Below are 25369 nucleotides of genomic sequence, written 5' to 3' on the forward strand. Positions count from 1 at the left end.
TTAAAACACCAAAAATCAGCCACAGGTGGGTACCTTTTGAACACTAGCGACGTTTGTGAGGGGGGGGATACATCCTGGTGGGGGGGGTCCCGGTTGAACATTTCAGAAGTCTGGCAAGACTAGCTGACAGGAAGTGGTCATAAAATCGGTTTAATATAAATAAAAATTAGTGCTTAGAAGCAATTAAAATTTTGATTCATTTTCTAATAAGTTTTCATATAAAACATTTCGATACTGAAGTTTTTATACCTTTTGGAAAAGTTTTAATGCATGATTTTTGGAATTCGGAAGAGCAGGGAAGTGTTACTATCAGTGCCCATTGTCATGCTGTTTTGTTAGTACAGCTAAAGAGAAAAGGATTTTTTTTTCCTTTTTTTTTTTTTTTTTTTGCCCATTGTGCTTCGAAAATCTTTCTCTAACCTAACAAAAATCTTTCTCTAACCTAACAAAAATCTTTCTCTACCAGCTGAGCTGATTGGAATAGTTAAAAAATAATTTAAGATTGAAGTAACAAAGTTATGTATGAAAACACTTTTTATATCTTGCTTTTCAGAATCACACCGGCAACTTCAAAAATTGTGAGGGGCTTAATTTTTCATCATTGAATAATCTAGTCTCGTCGGCGCTCTCAGCTTCAATGAGATGTCATCTGCCACCAGCTCTGTTATTCACTATTCCAGGCTGAAGAGTCCATAACAAGGACGGAACTGCAGTCTCTGGATGTGATAACCGGTCTGACGGTATATTGCTTGTAATTTTTCTTGCCTAGTGCTAAAAACTTTACTCATAATTGAAACATTTTATTTTTCGTTTTCAGAAAATCCATTCCAGATAATATAGAGCCAACCATGCAGAAAAATAATTATCATCAAATCTTGTGTTAATTTTATTCGAAAAACAATCTATTACTTCATACAAAGTATTAAAAAATCAGTGTTTGACTTCACATCGTCATGTGGAATTTTTTATTTATTTATTTATTTATTTATTTATTTTTTATTTTTCAGCGCTTTTTTAAAATTGGCTCGGAGGAAGAATTTTTTTGAAAAAGTTTCACGATTGATTGAAATATACATCTATGTAAAATCTATTTTCAATTTCAGTTGCAGATTGAACTATGGTAGTATGAACGCACAGATCAATTGTAGATTGAACTGTGGCTTGAATAGTCCGAAAATTAAGGGCAGCCGATTGAAGATGTTTTGATGGAGTAAAGCATTTTTAAAACACTTTCCTCAATACAAACAAATTGAATAAAAATTCAAACGAAGTCATACATACTGAAAAGCATGAGCTTTTTCACCATTGAAAGAATCGTTTTGCAATGATTCTCACAGTCGTGAAATCACTGCTTTGAAGTTATAGAGAAAGATGATTTTAACTCTTGAAGACCATCTTGTGTCACTCCGAGATTGCATGACTATAGAGCCCCATAAAAGGTATTTGTTGATATGGTTTTTTTTAAATTCAATAAGCACATGCATTTTTAAGAAGTTTCTATGAAAGCAGATAATGCATTTAGCAGTTGAAACGTGTTTCTAGCAAAAGAAAGCGATGAACACTCGTCAAATAAATATACACTTGAAAAATGAGCGTAGAAGTGAATGTAAAATATCAATGAATTTTCTTGAGAAAACCATGCAGCCACACCACTTTGCACGAGCCTCTCATATTGGACATACCATCGTTACACTGGGCACACAAGTATGAAATATTTAGTCGTGAAAAGGCCGAAAAATACTTCGTGAATTTCCAAGTCATCATCCAAATAACGAAAAACACTTTTTCTAGTCTGGGAATGTGTCCAGTTTCATCAAATAGTTACTGAGAACCAGCGAGATTTTTTTAATGAACATTGATTTCCGACTTACATAAATTGAATTCACCCATTTTCTATCATTCTGCTCAAAACATTTGGGGGTGCGACCGCCCCCTCTTGACCTCCCTATTTGCCGCCCCTGACATCATATACAAAAAAAATTTGTCGAGAAAAATCTAGAATCTTTTTATTAAATATTTCTTTACACAAAGAGATTTTTTAAAAAATACATAAAAAAATAATCATAGGAAATGTAATAACGATTCCAGCAAGGGCGCCCATATGCAAAATTGTAGGGGGGGGGGCAGATATTTTTCCCATGGGTTAGGAGGGTATTTTCGCAAGGAAACCGGTTTCAGGACAGATTAGAGTCATTTAAATAATTCACTTTTAATAACTTATTCATTAATGGCTGGAGAATAAATGTTTTTACATTTTTGCAAAAAAAAAAAAGTGCCAAAAGCAAGGAAGTTCTAATTTTAAAGGGGGCGAGCCCCTTCTTGCCCCCCTATATGGGCGCCCTTGGATTCCAGTGATGTAAGATTCGTTATTTTATTATTTTGAAAAACAAAATGGAATCTTACGTAAGATGACGGGGTGGGGGAGGGGTTTGAAAAATCTTACCTATCCTTACATGGGGATTAGGGTGGGTCAAAATTGTCCTTACGTAATTAATGAACAGCCCCTAATATGAATAAGGGTAAGACAGAACTTACTGCATTAGTGTGCAAAAAACAGGGGGCGTAAGTATTAAAGATTTTTTTTTTCTTTTTGCTCATTCTTATTTGTAACATGTTCCATATCATTTTTGTTGTGAAAGCTTCAAATCTCAGACGCCAGCAGTAAACTATCATGTATGCGTAATTTTGATCGTGTTCTATATTTAAAACTCCTTTGTAGGATTGCGAAAATGCCCAAAGAACTTTACTCAAAAAGTAAAACATCGAATACATATACAGGGTGCGGTAGATAAGTAATGAGACTCAGTCTAGAAAAAAAAATGTATTGATTCGATTCGTACAAAACGTTAATATTCTTCAAAGTAGTCGCCTTGGGCGTCAACACATCGTTGCCAGTGCGTTTTCCAAGCTTCATCGATCCCACTGTCGTTCGCTGGAGTTATACCAGTTACTGTAATCGTGGCAGCACGTTGGATGTCCGGAATATAATATAAACGAAGACCCTTCAGACTTCTTTTTACCTTCGAGAATAGGAAGAAGTCAAGAGGACTCATGTCAGGCAAACGTCCACTCGTCGTTGCTTTTGTTCGGCGGTGAGCACTCGGGGAACCAATTTTGCGCAAACGTTCCTCATCATTAAATCTTGCGTAACAATTTGGTGGATCGTAAATTTATTCACGGAGACCTCGTTTTGTCCAAGCGAAGATAAAATATGATTGCATACCGCTGTTCTATCGAGTGATCCATCTTCGGCGTTTTCACAAGGGTCACAAAGCACGCAAACAACGTTTACGACAAAGCTCGACCCTCACTGTGCCAGAGCTCCGACGCGACTGCGGACCGGTTCTATTGTTAGCTCCGATCCCTCCACCATCAGGTCAGCTCATGGAGACCCCACTGTCAGCGACTAGGGCGCCGCGTGGCGGTCAGCCTCATTACTTATCTACCACACCCTGTACATGATTATCCTTACTCATTCTTTTAAGTTTTTAAAAAAAAACATCGTCCTTGATATGAACTCATCGGACCTGGAATAGACAATAAACAAGCTGGAAACAGATGTCATCTCAATCAAGCTGAGAATGCCAACAAACTGGTAGCTAAAATAAATTTAGCCCACCAGTAGATAAATTTAGTCCGCAGCAATGGTGTCGTTCATCTCGTCAGTTGAATGTAAAGCTTGGGTATTAATCAGTAAGTTACTGGCCTTAAGCCAGGAACTAAGACAGAACTGCATGCATTATACCGACAGCTCAGTTAGGCCATCCAGAGACTGCTCAATACCCAAGCTTTGCCTTCTATTGAAGAGTTGAACCGCACTGTTGCGGATTCATGCTGCTGTGTGAAATTTATTTTTAATATTTTGTTGGCACCCTCAACTTCAACGAGATGACATCTATCTTGAACTCTGTTATTGTCTATTCGAGATCGATGATTCCTTAACAAGGACGAAGTTGCAATCTCTGGATAAAATAACTGCGCTGTCGGTATATTGCATTTAGTTCTGCCTTAGCCTAGGCTTAAGAGTAGTAATTTGCTGTTTACTGTACAATAGGCGCTTAAAAAAGTAGTGCTCATCAGTGACACTTTTTTAAATGTTTTCAATTAAAAATGTTACCAAAACCGCAATCCATGCTCTAATTACACTATATGATAAAAAGTATTGGGACACTTTCCGAAAATTCACATTTTTACGGATTTCTCGAGACATAAAAACCAATTGCTCTAACTTTTTCACAAAAAATGTATAGGGTAGACCGGCTCACGTTTACACAATGCCCTTTTTTCAAAACGAATAATAACTGAAGAGCCAACAGTCATAACTGATTGATGCTACTCCCTAGCAAATATCCTCATAAGTTTTTGAGCATTAGTCGAGCTTCCGTCCAGCATGCAGAAAGAATAGGCTTGCCAGATTTCCGAAATGTTCAACCGGGACACCAGTATTCCCCCACCCCCACCCCAGTGTCGCTAGAATTTAAAGGGGTACATGCCCCTGGCTGGTTTTGTGGAGCTTTTTATTTGGTCTCAATGCTATGAATAAATGGCAATATTATGACCTAAAACAGTTGTAATAAAAATGACATAAGCAGATAAAATTTGCACATTTCACTTCTTAGATTTAAATCTGCAATTTATTTTAGTTAAAAAAACTTTTTAGATACACTTTTCATTTTAAAGGACTTTTTTCGGTTTTACTCTTGTTGTAACAATCCTCCCAAGCTAATCTGGGATTAATTTTACAAGTCAATGTTAGAAACGATAAAATAATTATCCTAAATAATCCCTCCAAATTAATTAAGAACTTTTTGGTCATTTATAATCAAATTTATCTTTTTCCGGAACGCGAAGTAAACCGGCCGGGACACTGGGATTTTGTTTGAAAACCGGGATTGTCCCGGTCAAACTGGGACGTCTGACAAGCCTAAGAAAGAATAATCTGTTTTCTACAAAGTTGAGTAAATTTCGTGTTGAATGTTTTAAATCTTATTGTGAATAAATATTACTTAATTAAGAAAAAAACAAATGTATGAAAATTAGCAGAATTTATCCTTTTTTGAGAATTGTATTTGTATAAACTGAAATATTATTAAAATTTTCTGCACGTTAAAAATAAATCCAAACTTGGCGACGGGGCAAGTTTACGCGTTGAACGTCGGAGCACCTTTATACGATCGTTCTTACTGTGTCTTACTCAAACATGCCCCTGACACTTTTTCCACTCCAAACTGTCTCAAACATTTTTAGTATTTTCCGGCTATTTGGTTTTGAAAATTACTATTTTAATCTTTAATTAAGTTACACATCTTTCTTATAGCTTACAATCATATAGTGCTGGTCTTCATGCTCATTCAGCTTTTACTTTGTTCACTATTCAGTCTGTAATAAATTTGCTTTATTTTAACGATGGCAAGACATTATATTCAAAACACTAACAGAACCACGTTAGGTGTCAAAACAAATATGCGTAAACGTACCCCGTGTCAGGGGAAAGTATGCAACCGACTTGGACTCAAAAATATTTTTTTTAACGGTTAAGAGCACAAGCTGAGCAACCACTGAATATACTTATTTTGACTCTATTAACTGCTTCATAAAACCGCAATGTCTAAAACTTCCTAAGTTAAAACATAAAAATTAGAAAATTCATTGAAAAAAATCCTCGTAAACGTGCCTCGGTCTACCCTACTACAGCTACCATTTTCAACACAAATTAAGTCTACTATTCATTTAGGGGGCGAACAACAAATTGAGGAAACAAAAAAAATGTTTTTGATCATTTTTCATTGTAAATAGCTGGGAATAAGCTATAAATTTCAGAAATAGGTTAAAATCTATCAAAAATTTATTTTTATATTTTCGTGAAAGTATCTCTTATTCCCACGGAGATATAAGCATTTCTTTCAAAAATACAACTTTTTTAACACTAGAAAGACGGAGGGGCCTGCGTACACAGGCCCCTCGCGTAATTTGTTGTTTAATAACTCGGATAATATCTAACGGAACTTAATGGAATTTTCTGACTTTTCACTATATGACACTATTTGAATGCTTGTTTAATCATTTGATCATTCGCCTCATTGTACTGTTAATATTGATCCTTATACCTAGAAAGACGGGAGGGGCCACAGTGGCCCCTAAGCATTTTGACAGTTAAAAAAATTTTTTTAACAGTTTTTTTTCCTTTCTCCTAATTGTTGTAGCATAAAAACATGCCATTCACTTTAGTTTAACCTGTAACTTCCTCTTTATGCAGCCGGTTGGATATCCAAATGCTATAAACAGTACCGACTGCTTACCATCCTAACGGTGGCCATTGCTCTTAGAAAGGAAAACTAATTCAACCTTTTGCCCAGTATAGAGAGAAAAACTAAAAATAATTAAGTACTAAGTTTTTATTTAGTCATGAAAGAAGGTGTATCAGGCATGTGGACTCCCTCAGGAAGAATTTTTAAAAGAATTCACTCCAAAAATGGGTAGGGGTCACACTGGCCCCTTCAGTCTTTCTAGGTATACAGAAAATGTCAGTCGTTCTAGTGTTAAAAAAAAGTTTTCTGCTCATATCACGCAGTTTTTCGTCAAACGTTACTAAACTTTCAGATTATTTGACAGCATATTAGAAAAACATAATAATAAAATTTGAAGTTAAAATATTGACTGAACGTTTAAAGCAATTAATTTTTCACTGAGCATGCGCGAAAGATAACAATTTATAACGTTTATAATCCAAAGGTCAGATACATACAACTGATTAAAAAATTCCTCCTTGATACCTTAACAATTTAAAAAGTTATCAGCGATCTAATGAGCCGAATTTGAATAATTCTTGGCTGGACGAAAAATCGTGAGGGATCGTTCGCAAATAATCCGTTCTTATTATGAATCACTCTGCAACGATAGCAGGAAAGTGTTGCCAGTTTGCGAATGACCCCTTACCATTCGTCGCCTATCCAAGAATTATAGAATTTCGGCTTATTAGATCGCTGATAACTTTTTTAATTTTAAAGATTCTAAAGGAGGAATTTTTTTTATCAGTTATTGGATATATCTGAGCTTTGGATTATAAATGTTATAAAATGCTATCTTTCGCGCATGCTCAGTGAAAAATTAATTGTTTTAGACGTTCATATTTCATTAAATTTTCAATATTTTAACTTCGAATTTTATTATTATGTTTTTCTAATATGCTGTCTAATAATCTGAAAGTTTAGTAACGTTTGACCAAAAACTCTGCGTGATATGAGCCGAAAACCTTTAAAAAATTTTGAATTTTCGAAAGAAATGCTTATATCTCCGTAGGTATAAGAGATACTTTCACGAAAATATAAAAATAAATTTGTGATAGATTTTAAACTTATTTCTTTGCCTCAATTTGTTGCTGGTCCCCTAAATGAATAGCAGACTGAATTGTTATTGAAAAATGACAGCTAGAGTATACTTTTTAAGTAAAAAAATAGGGTAATTAGTCTCTTATTTCTCCAGAAATCCGTAAAAATGTGTATTTTTGAAAGTGTCTCAATACTTTTGGTCATATAATGTATTTTAACGTATAAAAAACAACAACTTTTACATCAAATAAGTAATTTTCAAATGTGCTTATAATATATGTGTTCATTTTCATCAATAGAATTCTCTTTTGAAGAGAACTAAGTTTTAGTTTCTTTTTTATAATACGTGACTTAACTTACAAGCATGCTAGCATGTTACAAAGGCATTAACGTTAATGGGTTTAAGTCTCTCATAAAACAATGTTTTGAATAAATTCAGACTAAAATCCTGTCAGCTCAAAACTTATTTTGCTTTACTTCCTTCGTTGAAGGCATTAAGGGAAAGATGCTCGTAATATTTTGCGTGACAAGCCGTTGTCATACATATTCGAATGCCATGAGGAATGTTATATTTAAAAATAGATGTAGTAATTTTAATTTTAACATCAACCTAGTCATGAGTTCTAGTAATTCGTTGCTGTTTTAGCTGAAAGAAGTAACATTAAAAAAAAAGGAAAGTGAAAAGAAAACACAAAGGAAAGAAGTAAATGTAGTAGATCAATTGAAATTGAACTCACTTCTTGAGGAATTTTACGCTAAAATTTAAATTAATATGTTATGAATTTCTTACCTAGCTTTATTCCATGAATTTAAGCAATAAGCAACTTTTTTAATAACGGAAAGTTTTTTAAGCAGGCTTTCTGATCTAATTTTGTAGGAAATCTTCTGTTGGATGTCTTTTTAACAATGAAAGAGAGGGATTTTTTTATAATAGCTGAAACACTTGTCTGCATATCTTATTTATAAATGTTTTAAAAATGGCAAAAAGCTAAATAATTTACTTTGCGTGAGAAAGATGTCCAAGTGCAAAAAAGAAAAGGATCCCAGAAGAAAATATTAAAACCTAAAAGTTTTACTTTAAAGTAATATGTTTTTGCATTTAACTATTAGCAACGTAATTGTTCATAAAAAAGTTCAAAAAGTCCCTTAGCGTTAAAAAAGTGGGAAAAAGGGGGACAAATGCTTTCCAGCCCCTTGCTTTTAAAGTAAAATCTTCTGGGATGCATGTTGTTCCAGACATAAAGAAAAGGTCTAAACGTCGTAATTTTGCAGCATCATCCAAAACATTTAAAAGTTTACAAAACAATCATATTAAACATTCCTTTAAAAATAATATTTCAAATTGTTATATATTTTGTCATGTGTTTTTGCGGGTAAACAGATTAGCTTTTATTTTTTGGTCTATGTAAAAAGCAATATTTTCACATTAAATAATGGGATCTTTTCCGAAATATTAAAAGTGTTTTTTTCTGAAAGAGTACGCTTAAAAACATAGGATTTGACCATTTTTAAAACAATGTGACAAAGTTTAATATATTTTTAACACTTATTTTAATCGGTGCCCGGATTCAATTTCATTTTTTACGCTTCTGCACATGACATCACAAGTGATGAAATGCATTCCTGATGCCATTAGCACAGAGCATAATATTTAATTCGCTTATTTACTCACATGTACTGGCAACGATGTGGATGATAGCAAGCTTAGAGCGCAATATTTAATTCACTTCTTGATCTTATCATGAAAACACGGTATTCAGCAAGCGTAAGCATTCAGGGAGCCAGTGGAATAGCTTGCCATAGTTCACTTGTTGTTTGTGTTCATCACTTGTGAAATCATAAAGACCACGCCTTGTTTGAAAAAGCAGATATTTAAAAAAAAATAATTAAAAATTAAACGTTTTGAAAATAAAAGTTTTTTTTTTTTTTTTGCTCCATGTTATTATTCTTTTTTTGAGAAATCACGATTGCTTATTGTTCTTATTTGACTATTTTGAATTCCTCTATCATTTTATTTTCCCACCACCTCCACCTGCCAGCACCGCCGCGCCGACCGGCCTCACGATGCTGCTCCTCTTGCGAAAACCGTCTCCAGGTTGCGTGCATATCCTACACACACACGCATACACACATACGCCTACACACACACGCCTACACACATACGCCTACACACACACGCCTACACACATACACACACTCATGTCTGCGCACAGACACAAACACACACTCCTACACACACACATACACACACTCATGCCTGCACACAGACACAAACACATATGCCTACATACACACACACGAACGCTTACACACACGCGCGTACACACACAGCACTGCATACACAACGCGCACACACATGCATACATACATACACACACACGCGCATTCATACACGCACACGCTCGTGATTGCGAAAAACATAATTTGAATTCAAGATGCCAAAATTCAAATTTATGTTTCTTTTTTTTTTGCTTATTCTATCAACTTTAGTGACTAAAATATTACTTTTGACTGATGGAAACAACCCAATTATCGCTACTGGAGAGTAACGATTTTCCAATTTTTTAGCAGTTACGATAATTCATTTGCACTTCAAATTTCTTACATTTTTTTTTTATCACTGTTATAATTCTAATTGAAACAAAAATTTAAGCAAGCGAAAAATGTAGATTTTTTTTTCATTTTTTCCTTGCTGCTGTCAAATAAAAAGCAAGTTTACTATTTCTATTGTATTAAAATAATGTGCATTTTACATTTATATAACTGCCATACTGTGAACCATACTCTTTCAGTCTGCTTTAATATAAAATCAAGCAAGCCCTCAGAAAAGAATTGTATTTTTTTTTATTCCTGTATTTTTTTTTTATTATTATTATTCAGAATTCAGATTTTTACTTCCTTTTACAAAAAAGGAAGTATTGTATTCGCGAAAAAAATTTCACTCAAAGATCGACCTTAATTTCCATTTTGCTTATCCCCGAATGAATATTGAGCTTTTTCTCTCGACTCGACCACACGTGGATAAGTGCCTAAGAACGTACAGACACGCGAAATATCCATTTTGACGATTCCCGAGTTAGTTACAACGAGTTTTCTCGTGACGTCTGTATGTACGTATGTATGTATGTGCGTATGTATGTCGCATAACTCAAGAACGGTATATCCAAGAAAGTTGAAATTTGGTATGTAGACTCCTAGTGGGGTCTAGTTGTGCATCTCCTGTTTTGGTTGCATTCGGGTGTTTCTAAGGGGGTCTTTTGCCCCTTCTTGGGGGGAAATAATTGTTAATTTTGATGCACTCAAGTGGTGTTACAATTTGGCGGACACTTGGCGATATATCGCCAGTCGTTTGGAACCCAAATTTTGTCGCCAACTTAGCAACAAATTTGGCGAATTTTTTTATTTATTTATTTTTTTCTGAGCAATCACGATTGCTTATTGTTCTTACTTGACTATTTTTGACGTTCCTTTGATTTTTCCCACCGCCACCCTCCGCACCATCACCGTCGACGGGCTCCTCACGATGCTGCTCCTATAGAGAAAGCCGTCTCCAGGTTGCATCCATGTCCTACACACACTCGCATACATACACACACACACACATGCAAACATACAAACACTTACACACACGCATATATACAGACATCCACACATACACACACACATACACAACTACCCACACATTCATGCATACACACAGACAAAAACACATATGCCTACACACACATACACATACCCCCCCCCCCACAGACACAAACACACATGCCTACACACACATAACCCGTACACACAAACATACACGCCTACATACAACACTCGTGATTGTGAGAAACATAATTTGAATTCAAGATGTCAAAATTCAAATTAATTTTTTTAATCTGGTTTCAATTTGGCCACTGTTGGTGATATTTAGAGAGTAAACTGTTGAATCATATTAAAACTGCCAATAATGAGAAAATGACATTAAATTGGAGTAAAAGGAACTTATAATGCATACATCAGCTCGTTTTCCTTTAATCATTATCTTTTCCAACCCGCTAGTCTGCATTGGTTTGCGGAGAGAGACAATTCTCTTTCCTTTTTTATAATACAGTAGGCCCTCTTTTTACGCGGGTTTATTTTACGCGGTTTCGATCATACGCGGTTTAAGATTTGACACTTTTTTTTATTTTACGCGGATCTGTTTCAGTTTTACGTGGATGCGGCAATGCAAACAGATAACATTTTCCCTTCTTTCAAAACCCCAACTCCTAAAAAACTCAATCTTCATTCGGGGGTGAGTAAAATCGAAATTAAGGTCGATTTTTGAGTGAAAATTTTTTTCCCGAATACAATACTTCCTTTTTTGTAAAAGAAAGTAAAAGGAAGTATTATATTCGCGAAAAAATTTCACTCAAAAATAGGCCTTAATTTCCATTTTTGCTTACCCCCGAATGAATGTTGAGTTTATTTTTCAACCCGACCACACGTGGAGATATGCCTAGGAACGTACAGACACCCGAAATATCCAATTTGACGATCCCCGTGTTAATTACAACGAGTTTTCTCGTGACGTCTGTATGTACGTATGTATGTGCGTATGTGTGTACGTATGTCGCATAACTCAAGAACGTCATATCCTAGAAAGTTGAAATTTGGTACTTAGACTCATAGTGGGGTCTAGTTGTGCACCTCCCTTTTTGGTTGCATTTGGATGCTCCAAAGGGGGTCTTTTGCCCCTTTTTGGGGGGAAATCATTGTTAATTTCGATGTAAATTCAAGTGGTGTTATAATTTGGCGGACACTTGGCGATATATAGCCAGTTTTTTGGTCGCCAAGTTTTTTCGCCAACTTGGCGACAAATTTGGCAATTTTAATTTTTTTTTTAAATATTTGGCTTCAATTTGGCCGCTGTTGGTGATATTTAGAGAGTAAACCATTGAATCACATTAAAACTGCCAAATATGAGAAAATAACATTAAATTGGAGTAAAAGGAAGTCATGTGATGCACACATCAGCTCGTTTCGTAAAAGGAAGTAAAAAACAATTGATAATGATTCAGATGAAGTTCCTATGAGAGAAAACAATGCATTTTCTTGTGATTAAATCATTTTTTAGACCTTAACTTAAGCTATTTGAAAAGAAAGTTCAAAAAAAAAAAAAAAGTGTTTAAAAATGCATGAAACTTACAATTATTCTTCAACTGTTTTTTTTTTTTTTTTTTTTTTTTTTTTAAGTAATTGCATTCTTTAATTGTTCTCTTATAGTTTAAGAAAACCTCTGTGAAAAAACTGTCAAAATATTAAACAACAAAAATGTCCGTGAAAACATTATTGTAGTACAAAAAAGTTTGAACTTGAGCATTTACATTTATTTTATTTTTTTAAAGGAAAAAAAAAAAAACTATCGTTCCTTAATTTCACTTTCACACGTTTCCGAAAATCGATTAACAGTTGTCATCTCGATTCTCTGATAAAAAATGTATCTATAATATCGTTTTTGCACTTACTTCTACCAGAATCAGATTTTTTTCGTGCTTTAGAATTAATGAGTTTGGATATTGAGAATGACAAGTGAAAGCGAACATCATTAATTTAAAATTTTTGATAAATATTCAGAGGCATTTTCGTCGATGGTACAAAAAACTTTCTTTTTCTTCTAATGATACAGAAGATTTTGTGCTTGGTAATTTCTGACAAAATAAAATAAGTTTACAGTGTAAGCATTCGTTAAATTTTGAAACTTTTTAAAGGAATATTTTCAATGGGATCGTATTAAATTATTTCTTGCAAATAAATGTATTACGAGAGTAGTTTTAATGCCCTTGAAATTTTTTAATGGCAGCTGCTGAATTTTCTACAGCAAGTATTAAAAAAAAAAAAAAAACGCATTTTTTCCATGTTCATGTAGTGTAACAAAAAGTGATTAGAATATGGAATTCATGAAATAATCTACATATTTTTTATCCTATTTTTCAGGGACGTGTCTTTTTTTTCTTGATTTTATCAGCTATTCGTTCAATTTTCAGTAATTCAAAACAATAAAATATTCGGTAATATCACCAAATATGGGATACTTTTTTGTTTTGTCACTTGTTACTAACGTGATTTTAAAAAAAAAAATTAAAATTAAAAAAAAAAGTCAAGATTTTGGGATCCGAATCGTTTGACTTTAAATGCTTAAATTATAAATTTCATCTGTAAATTTTAATTGGAAAAAAAATATCTAAAGGGTTTGCTTACACAGTATCCATTTATATCTGGGGTATCACAAAAGCAACATTTAAAAACAAACATTTGAGTTTCATCTATACATATAATAAAATAAGATGTTTGTGTGTGTGTGGGGGGGGGGGCGCATACCGGGAAAACGGTTAGGCCTAGAAAGGTGAAATTTGGTATACAGGTGTAGTTTTTGCTGAAGTTGTGCACCTCGGGCTTCGATTTTTGATATTTGAATTAGAAAAAAAGTTATTTAATGTTTTATGTGATTTTTAGCACTTTTTAGTATTTTTAACCTCACAGAACCAATCGCGCCAGACAAATATTTTTTGTACTATAGGGTCGGAAATTTAATTTTAAATATGATGAACAAAAAAATTTTGAAAATAGAGCAATTTTTGTATTTTTTTATAAATTTTTGAAAAAACCTTCATTTTGCATTTTTTTCTGCGTTTTATATTTTTCTAATATCATCCTGCGAGAAGTATCAAAGCCTCATTTCTAAAATTTAAGTTGGTAATAGTAAAAACATTTCGCCCTCTTCAGAAGAAAAAGTTCTTAAAACACGCAATAGTTTTTTTTTTTTTTTACAATTTTTTTAATGCTGAACACATCATGTCTTTCCACGCATCAGTCGAAAAAAGCGTTCTTCAATCTTCTATGGCTCTGACGTCACTACTTGGATTTCGATTCGATATTTACGACGGAATCTTAATCGCAAACAATGTTAATCTTTTTTTTTTACTATATAGCTTACTTCTAATTTTATGACGTGATGACCACGTGTTTTTCCGGCAGCATTTGCTTTTTTCCTTTCCTTTTTTTTGTTTTATTTAGGGACTAGCCGCCTTCGGCGACCAGCTGGTCCGCCTTTTTACGCAATTCGCCTTTTTGCGCCAGGGTTGCCGTCTTCGGCGGCTGCTTAGACAATTTAGCGGCGGTATTAATCAATGTTTTTCTTTATGTATCAATATTATCATTCGTCTTTTTGCGCCAATGTTGCCGCCTTTGGCGGCTGCTTAATTAAATTTCGTGGCGCTATCAATCAATCTATATCTATCTATATCATTAGTAATTTGAATAAAATATTTTCTAGACCTATCTCCAGTTCCGTCGTTTGGAATATTTTTAAAGGAGAGGGAGGGGAGACACAAAAGACGTACTCTTCATGCAAATTTTGTCGAAAAATAACAAAGAACACTTCCACTTTTACATGAAAGCATTGTTTTTTCAAAGTCATGGTGTGTGTGGGGGGGGGGCATTGACACCCCGTTGAAGTTTTTTAAATGACGGGCATGTCTCTTTCTTGCTGTCCATCTACTATATCGACCTCTTATATTTGTCTATTTATTTATCTGTCTATCTATACGATCTATGCATATCTACCTTTGACAGTAATTAACAATCTTTTTTTATTTATACAAGTATTAATTCGAAAAAAAAAATTGTCCACTCAATCTCTATTTCTGTATCTACCTAACCAAACCGCCAATCCGTAACAAAAACACAGATCATGCAAAAAATCACGGGCTTTATTTATTTAATCAAAATAGCCCGCAAAAAAAAAATAATAATAAAGGCTCTATGTTCGCCGTAGTGTGGCAAAAAGTAACGCTTACAAAAAAATAATAATAAAAAAATGGTGAAGAGAATGCGAACGATTTCAGTTGAATCACGTGATGAGGTAAGTTCGGAACTCAGCCGGCAAGCGAACAGCTCGCGTTGCGTTCTGCATTAAAAAAATTGTAAAAAAAAACTCTTGCGTATTTTTAAAAACTTTTTTCTTCTGAAGGGGGCAGAATGTTTTTATTATTACCAACTAAAATTTTAGAATTGAGGGTTTAATGCTTTTCGCAGGATAGGTTTCGAAAAAAACTAATCCCAGAAAAAAATGCAAATTAAAGGTTTTTTCAAAAATCTATAAAAAATACAAAACTTGCTCTATATTCAAAATTTTTTCATTTATCATATTTAAGATTAAATTTCCTACACTATAGTACAAAAAATATTCGTCTGGCGTGGTTGGTTCGGGGTCTGTGAGGTTAAAAGTGTTTAAAATCAAATAAAACATTAAATAACTTTTTTTCTAATTAAAATATCAAAAATCGAACATCTTCAGCAAAAATTGCACCTGTATACCAAATTTCATCTTTCTAGGCTTTACCGTTTTCCCTGGATGCGCGCCACACACACGCACACAAACATCTTATTTTATTATATGTATAGATTGCATTTATTTCTTTTTTCATTCTCCCCCTTCCCCCAAGCTGGACGTTTTGTTGTATCTATATTACGTTACATTTCATAGTTGTGCGCATTTAAGTCACTAAAAACAGCGAGATTTCTTTTTTTTCTTTGTCACTTACTTTACTTTGTTACTTTTGGCACACTACGGGGAATTTTGGAGATAACTTTTTTCTTTTTTGCTCTACTTTAAAAAAAAAGCGGTTTTTTGAGTGATCTTTGTTTTTATTAGGAAATGAGCTGGGAGGTTAAAATAAATAGAGATGGATAAGAAATTTTAGAGATAGATCGTAAAGGTAGATAGCCGCCGAAGACGTCAATCTTGGCGTAAAAATGTGAATGGCACAAAAAAAGATAGAGATGGATTGATTAATATTGCTGCCAAATTTATTTAAACAGCCGCTAAAGGCGGCAAACTTGAATTAAAATGGTATATGACAAGTTAGCCAAACAGCCGCCGTAGGTGACTGCTTGCATAGAAAGGTGAATGGCGTAAAAAGGCGAACCAGCTGGTTGCCGCAGGCGGCTAGTAAATAAATAATTTGAAATTCAAACATATATATTATTTTTCCAATCACCAGACTAGTTTATATGAGCTAATTTGATGCATTTTTCACCCCAATCTCACCATTCACCCCCTGATGATTTGAAAAGGATTTTGCGCAAGGGACACACGACATACAAACCCGACTTTTCAGTCTCACTTTTTCTGCATTCATTCCTCTCCGAAGAAAAAAAGGTTTCTTGCTTTACCCCATATCACGTAGTTAGCACTATATTGTTCCCTTCCCAAGCACGCGCTTCTCCAACCTGATTTTCATTCGTAATTACATGCACATATTATGCTGGTGCAAATCGAGTAAATACTGAAAATACACGTACTTAAAGTTAGTATAGAAAAATTATAGAACTAATGTTAATATAGATTATTTTATTCATTTCTTCATTTATTGCTTCATTATGTACCCATATCTTCGTATTTTTTTTATTTAATCATTTGTTTTATCTAAATTATTTCTATAATCATTCAGTAAAAATATTTATTAGAAAAATATTTTATTTTTCACTTTACTCCATAAAAAAAAAATGTTCTTTTTTTTTAAAGTGTAAATTTACTTTCAAAAATGAAAAATAATCTTTCAATGCAAGTGTTATTGTACGTAGGTCAATCAGAAAGTTATTTCCACTTCTTCGTAATTATGTTCCGTCAAAGACAGTTTTGATGAAACTGTGTGGCAACACTTCAGACATGCACCTCTATCGTTTGATGTAGCGGCTTCCCTAAGGCAAGTTTAATTTTTCTGATAACCAGTCATAAACATGTCTCAACAGCTGCGAGTAGCGTCCAAAATGGAAATACGTGCAGTGATTCGATTTTGTTGGCAAAAAGGTGCAACTGCACTGAAATTTATGGGTAGTAGCGTGAAGTGTATGGTGAAAATGCAATGTTATGTTAAGCTATCGTGAAATGGTGCAACATGTTTGAGAATGAACGCACTGATATTGACGACGTCGAGTGCGAGGGAAAAGGGGTGGGAAGTGTGGGATCACCCTCCCTAACCGCTTAAACCGTTCACCTACTAACTTCGATGTTTTCGGTCCCATGAAACAAGAACTTTCAAAGTGACGATACCATTCGGATGACGAAGTGAAAGCTGTAACCCAACAATGGTAATCGGACATTGGACGGGATTTCTTTGCAGAAGACATCGAAAAACTTGTACCACGCCTCGACAAATGCTTAAATAACGGAAGTGGTTACGTTAAAAGGTAGATTTTTAATGTAACTTTAAGATAACAAGTAAGTTATAGTAAAATTATTTTATTTTTTTTTTTTTTTTTGAGCGGTGCAACTAATTTTCTGACTGACCCTCGTAAAATACATTGTGTTTACTTTATGTACTGTAATTTTCAGAATAAATTTTAAATCTGTTCATTTTGAAAAAAACGTAAGTTATCTTAATTATTTCACTTTGCCCCATATCACGTAGTTAGCACTATATTGTTCCCTTCCCAAGCACGCGCTTCTCCAACCTGATTTTCATTCGTAATTACATGCACATATTATGCTGGTGCAAATCGAGTAAATACTGAAAATACACGTACTTAACGTTAGTATAGAAAAATTATAGAACTAATGTTAATATAGATTATTTTATTCATTTCTTCATTTATTGCTTCATTATGTACCCATATCTTCGTATTTTTTTTATTTAATCATTTGTTTTATCTAAATTATTTCTATAATCATTCAGTAAAAATATTTATTAGAAAAATATTTTATTTTTCACTTTACTCCATAAAAAAAAATGTTCTTTTTTTTTTAAAGTGTAAATTTACTTTCAAAAATGAAAAATAATCTTTCAATGCAAGTGTTATTGTACGTAGGTCAATCAGAAAGTTATTTCCACTTCTTCGTAATTATGTTCCGTCAAAGACAGTTTTGATGAAACTGTGTGGCAACACTTCAGACATGCACCTCTATCGTTTGATGTAGCGGCTTCCCTAAGGCAAGTTTAATTTTTCTGATAACCAGTCATAAACATGTCTCAACAGCTGCGAGTAGCGTCCAAAATGGAAATACGTGCAGTGATTCGATTTTGTTGGCAAAAAGGTGCAACTGCACTGAAATTTATGGGTAGTAGCGTGAAGTGTATGGTGAAAATGCAATGTTATGTTAAGCTATCGTGAAATGGTGCAACATGTTTGAGAATGAACGCACTGATATTGACGACGTCGAGTGCGAGGGAAAAGGGGTGGGAAGTGTGGGATCACCCTCCCTAACCGCTTAAACCGTTCACCTACTAACTTCGATGTTTTCGGTCCCATGAAACAAGAACTTTCCAAGCGACGATACCATTCGGATGACGAAGTGAAAGCTGTAACCCAACAATGGTAATCGGACATTGGACGGGATTTCTTTGCAGAAGACATCGAAAAACTTGTACCACGCCTCGACAAATGCTTAAATAACGGAAGTGGTTACGTTAAAAGGTAGATTTTTAATGTAACTTTAAGATAACAAGTAAGTTATAGTAAAATTATTTTTTTTTTTTTTTTTTGAGCGGTGCAACTAATTTTCTGACTGACCCTCGTAAAATACATTGTGTTTACTTTATGTACTGTAATTTTCAGAATAAATTTTAAATCTGTTCATTTTGAAAAAAACGTAAGTTATCTTAATTATTTCACTTTGCCCCCACATTCCATTATACCTGGTACTCTACCCCATAAGGCAGCGGTTTTCAAACTGAGGGTCACCCCCTCCCCCTTCCCCTCTTTGTAGCAGGACGGAGGAGAATTTCAAGGGAGATGTGAGTGTGTAAAAGATGAAATAAGAAGTGAAAGAAGTCGCATAATTTATTCAACTTTGCGGTCACATGTGAGTAATAAACAACTATCAGACCTCTAGTTAATGTTGTGAAAGTGGCTGATGGAAGGGCCGAAGCATCCTAACCCTAACCTAGATCCTATATCATCTCACAAAAATATGCTTTTATTCAGTGGGGATTCCAGAATTTCATTCTGGGGCCGGATAAAGTCTTTAAAATTTTAAAGCTCCTTGTAGTTCAAAAGTTAATGGATGTAAACGGAGGCGGTTTTTAAAAACAATATCACCATTATCTGTTATAAGGATTGTTAATAGGTAATGAAATTTTCTGAGTCACACTCCAATTCATCTAACTTTTTATATACAGTGGGGAAAATTTAAAATTTAAATGCCAGTGCATATCAAAATAATTTTGCATTGCATTTTAGGTACCAGTGGCAAGCAATATAAAAGTATTACTAACTCAAATAAAAAAAAGAAGGCAGAATTTTCAATTCTTGTTAAGGTTGTTAAAAAAAATTGCTTATGACTATTGCATGAAGGGTAAATAAAATAGAAGAAAAAAAAGGTGAAAATTGTAAACAAACTAATAGTTAAAAACAGCGAGAAATGAGACAAGATTTTAAGAATTGATATTAAACACGACAAGTAAAGAGGGAGAGGAAGGGGAAGAAAGAAAAACAAGTCTCTATGAGATCTGCCCTTTTTTTTTCTCCCTTCCTTCCATTGGAGGGTAAATAAAAATTTTTTTGGAACAGGTAGGGTACAATTTCTAAAATTCAAAAAGAAATTTCAAAAAACTAACATCCCTGTTAGAATTGCAAATTCGTGAATCAGCCTTAAAAGCAAAAAATAAATAAATGATAGAGATAGGATAGATTATACTAAATTATACCTTTTTAAAAAACTTTTACATTACGATTATACAGGGTTTCCCCATTTAACCTGCAAGACCTCTGTTTTCGCAACCGTTAGTCTTAGTTCTTAGATACATACTTCCAGTTGAAAAAATTTTCAAAATCAGATGCAGAGTTAAGATATTGAAAATCTGAAGCAAAAGAGAAAATGAGTCAAAAAATACAAAATTTTCTTTTTATGTGGACCTATATTTAGAGAAATAATCTCCATTCAAAAGTATTACTAACTCAAATTAAAAAAAATAAACTTGTGCCCCCAAAACTCTAAGAGATATTCGAGTTCAAAGTTTTAAGGAACCGTGCAAAAAATGAGAATGGAACTTATTGCCCTTTCAAAGAATGACAGGTTATCGAAGTAATAAAAACAAAGTAACGAATAAATACCTTTGTGCTGAAGGTTAAAATAATCAGTAATCCAACGTTTTGAAGCACAAAATTTGCAAATTATTGCAGACACGTGTTTCGGTGTTACAAGGAACACCTTTTTCAATGCAAAGAAGTGTGAGCTTCTGGATGAAAAGTCATCTTGTACATTTCTTTGCTTTGCACTTGCTTTGTTTACGGTTATATTCCCCCTCCCCCCAAAAAAAGGTGTTATTGGCGGCCAGTGTCAAGTGGTGTAAGTCACAAAACTCAGCGTTTCATATTTCGGTGAATATTTGTGATACTAATGTCAAACTTTTTGTGTTGGAATTATTTATCTAATTATTCTCTAAATTTCGTGTGTGAAATTAACTTGATGTTTATTTAACCCATTCCATGATCAGTCCGAAACCCCTTAACGCGCATGCCGCAGGTAACGAAAGGAGTTCATTTTTGCTGCGTTGTAATAGCACTTTTCTCCCCATTTTGCTATCGGGATTTTAATGTTGTTTTTACTGTTGAGCTTGCATTCGAAAATCGCTTCGCTTTATTAATTTTTAGGTACTAGATTAAGTACTGCAATAAAATACGAGGTTGGTAATATGTGTTAAAATATTCATTAAATTTACACAGTAAATAACGGGAAAATAATAAACAATAGAGTGTAGGACGAAAAGCAATTATTTTTATAACACTAATTTTTTTTATTGATGTATTTTTCCTTTTGCTTTTATCTCAGTATATCATTTTTTTTCCTTTTTATACACTTAAGAAATCAAAACTGTTAAATGTAAGATGATCTATCTTTCAACATGGCTCAACAAAACATTCTTCAAACAATTGACTGATCGATCCAACCTGTGAGCAAGGCAATTGAATAGACAAAAACGCTTTAACTGTGGGAATGCTTTTCTAAGAGGGTAAAAAGTATTCTTCGGTGCCTTTTGATACATTGTGACCCTTCAAAACGACCAATAAACACAGAGACATACCTTTTCTGGTCGGTTCTTTTATCGTTATTTCCCATGACTTTTAAATCCCTTCTGAGTCCCCAGATATCAGTTGCTCAAGCGTGGGAAGTATTTTAAAGATAAATGATTACAAAAGATCAAAACTTGTGGCTTATCCCCTATTTCCCTAAAGGATACTTTTGTGCATGCAACTGAAAGCCCCCAGCTGAGAGAGGAATAACAGACAGACTGGGAGAGGTCGATTCCCTAAGGAGGTGTCCCCCTTGGTGTCTTGTGATCAACCCTTCCACATTATTTTCTTACAACAAAACATTTTGAATCGGAAAGGAATTTCAAAGCAAGCTTTACTCTTGTGTTTGGGAACATGTCTTCAGAAGAAGAGAAAAAAGAAAATATTGCTTGAAATAGGGTTGGATTGTTTTTTCTTTTTTCTTAAAACATACTTTGATAAATTTTAGTTTGTTTCATAGGATTATTTACTAATTAAAGCAATTTGATTATTGAAAAGAAACCAAATATTTTATTTCTATTTTTCAAATCTCATAAAAGAAGGTGCAATTAAAACATTGGAGCTATTTTAAAACAATAAATAAAATTTGAAAAAGAAAGGGAGAAAAGAAATGTTTCGTTTCGTATTAGTAAAGCGAAAAGAACTCAAGATATTATCATTTCATTTGTACTGTCGTATCAATTTTATGTTTTGCATGGTCAACTTTTACGTGTAGTGAATGCGGTCGTCGTAATTTTTGTTTGTGAAATTAAAAATATTCAAAACCATATCACTAAAAATCCATCGAAAGGTGCCGCGAACATAAAAAGTTATAATTTACGTTCGAAAATATCACGATTTAAAAATAAATACATAATTAAAATAATATTAGTATACAAATAAATAAAAAGCGCAGTAAAAACATTATAATTTAAAAAAAAAAATCATACTTGTACAAAATTAAGATATGTAAGATAATTAAAAAAATAATAATAATGTGTAAAATAAATTATAAAATTTGAGGATTATGAACAATTTAGTGAAGGATGCTTGTGTAAGAAGGTGGATTTTTGATAACAAGAAAAAAATATTTCTGTTTATTTGCTTTATTCAGGCATAAAAATATTGGCAAATGTGTAAGAAAGTATTTTAACACTTGTTCATCAGGAGTTCAAATGCCAGAATGCTAAGAAACAAAGCTTCCCCGAAAATATAAAAATATAATGCCTGATTATTTGAAGCATTATAAGTGTCCTATTCAAGAGTACTTGAAAGGTTAATATCTTAGTAAAATAAAATAAATTACAACAAGTTTCGTGAAATACTATAAGTTACATCTCTTTTGTCTAAGGAACGGAGCTCGATTACCACTCCCCTAAAAGCACCAGAACCCAAAGGAGAAGCGCAATAACAGGATTCTGCCCCTGGAAGGATCGCCGACACATATATTCGGCCGAAGCAAAAACTGATGGAAACGCCATGACGACACAGGATCGTCGAAGGCAGTTAGGAACCATTTTCTTGCGACGAGCCTGAGGCGGCCGGGGCAATTTTAACACAAACTGCGCGGCCGATCCTGTATCGGCCGGGGCAAGGAATGGGTTAATAAATAACTTCAAATATCCAAAACACCGTCAGTTTCCTTTTGTACAAGTTGTATTAGCCTCAAATGTGCGGAGGGGGGAAGCGTAACCTCTTGTGTTACAGGGGGGGGGGGCGTAGAGCTTGAACGGCGGCAACTTGGTGCTCTTTCCAGTTTCATCTTGTAGCCTTCCACATTCTCTTGCCGTCCGTTGTGTTTTTGCAATCGGCATTGTTTGACTCGCAAGGGGGGGGGACTCATTAGAGGGAGAAGAAGTGCCGGTGTTTTTCTCATTCGCCGAGTTCTGAAGGAACTTTTTTTCCCTTGAATGGGCGTGTTTTTCTTTCCGAGCGAGTGATCGCGTGATTTGCCGAAAAGTTATTTTTATTCTCTTTCAACAGATATTTTACCAAGTACAAGTTTTTCACGGTCGCCGTGAAATTGACAAACGTTCAGTTGAGAAGATTCTATCTGAATCTGAATGAGGGGAAGAAAATTGATGCTCGTTTTTAGCTTATTTTAATGTAACTCTGCTAGAGGCTTATACACATATCTGCAAAAGCTGCGACCCCTGAAAACTAATAGATACGTCCATTTTCAACTGTAAACCGGATGTTAGCCTTTCCATCTCATTGTGGTCATACAGTGTGTCCCACACGTGAGCTAAAATGAATAAATAAATCGATAACATTTTCTGTTGTTGAATTTTGAGGGATCTAAGAACCTTTGACCTTCAAAATTTTTGACTTTCTGGAAAAAATTTGTTATGCATAATTTAATTCTGATCAACTTGATACCTTATTTAATACCACATGCAAAAAAACATTCTTAGTTATCGTAAAAATGCGTAAACTTTCCCCATGGAGATTGTTATTAACAGCAGTTTTTTAACCCTCTTTTTCTCAGGTGCCGGTTTCTCGTTTTGCTTGCATGATATCTCAGGTAGTTTCTTATATATTTCCGCAAAACTTTTCACGCATGTTTGTCTAGTTTATTGTTATGATCTGAACCAAAATTTATTTATTTCTTTAAATTATTTATTTTTTAAAATTATTTATTTTTTTGAAATTTTATAAGGTAATATCAAATTTTTCCAAAATTATGGGAAAAAAAATATATTTTTTTTTAGTAATAACTTTCATTTTTAGTTAAAATTTAGGTTCAGATCATAAAAATGAACCGGACAAACATGCGTGAAAAGTTTTTTGGGAATATATAAGAATCTTTCTGAGATATCACGCCCGCAAAACGAGAAACCGTCGCCTGAGAAAAAGAGGGTTAAACATCTGCTGTTAACATAAATCTCTACGGGGAAAGTTTACACATTTTTACGATAACTTTGAAAAGTTTTTTGCGTATGGTAATAAATAAGGTATTAAATTGTTCAGAATTAAATTATGCATGACGTATATTTTTTTCCAGAAAGTCGAATTTTGAAGGATTTTTTCCTTAGACCCCTTAAGAAAATAGGTGGTATGAGAAAAATTCTTATTGGTGAGGTCTTGGGTTACTTATTTTGAGTCCTAGAGGAATAAACATTGAAAAAAAAAAGCTTCTGAAGTAGAATATACGTAATTTTTTTTAACCTAATTTACTTACATATTTATTTTGAAACTCAAGAGAAGTATAAACAGTAACACCTGCTGAAGATCATTAAACCATTTTAAATAAAAAACCATTATCAGTAAATTTTTTTGTTAACGAAAAGTTGCAAAACATTTGAATGATTCTAAATGCATTTTTATTTTTACGCTTCAAGAAGTGTGAAAAAAGTTATTGATAAAAACCAAAATGCATAACTCCGTACATTTAACACAGACAAAGGTAAGGGATTAATTAATTCGGTAAAGTTGGCGCACGTTATTTGAAACAAAATTTTATGCGTAAAATTTTATATTGGGGAACGTTTATTAGTATTTTAATTATATAACTTGTTTATTTTGCATTTATTTGTTAAGTATTGGGAAAGTAAGAATTTAACAATATCCGTGATGAAAAAAATATCATCATTCTATTTCCAAATTCGCAGCTTAAATGTGCGTTACCTATGAATGTTCGCTTCAAAACAATTCGAATGTACAGTTGTACACAACACTACAAAAGACAAAAAAAGAAAAAGGCGAAACACCGAGAAGAGAAAACAAGCAAGAAACGAAAAGAAAACTGTCTTAATTCGAGAAAATGTTTCATTTATATGTAAATATTTCATAGTTGAAACATACTCATTCTAGTAGTTAACTGTTAAAAGTTGCAAATGTGTTAAACCATGAAGCTCTTTAAATTATTGAGAAGAAAATTGATGTTCTGACATTTTAAGTTTAAGATAATCCAAAGCATTACCAAACGCAAATCCGCTGTTAAATTAACATTCAGTAACTAATATTGGGGCTTCACCGAAAGCCTCCCCAGGTTTTGCCAGTATATTATGTAGGGGTGAATATGG

This window comes from Uloborus diversus, chromosome 6 (genome assembly GCF_026930045.1).
Source record: "Uloborus diversus isolate 005 chromosome 6, Udiv.v.3.1, whole genome shotgun sequence".
NCBI classification, from domain to species: Eukaryota; Metazoa; Arthropoda; class Arachnida; order Araneae; family Uloboridae; genus Uloborus; species Uloborus diversus.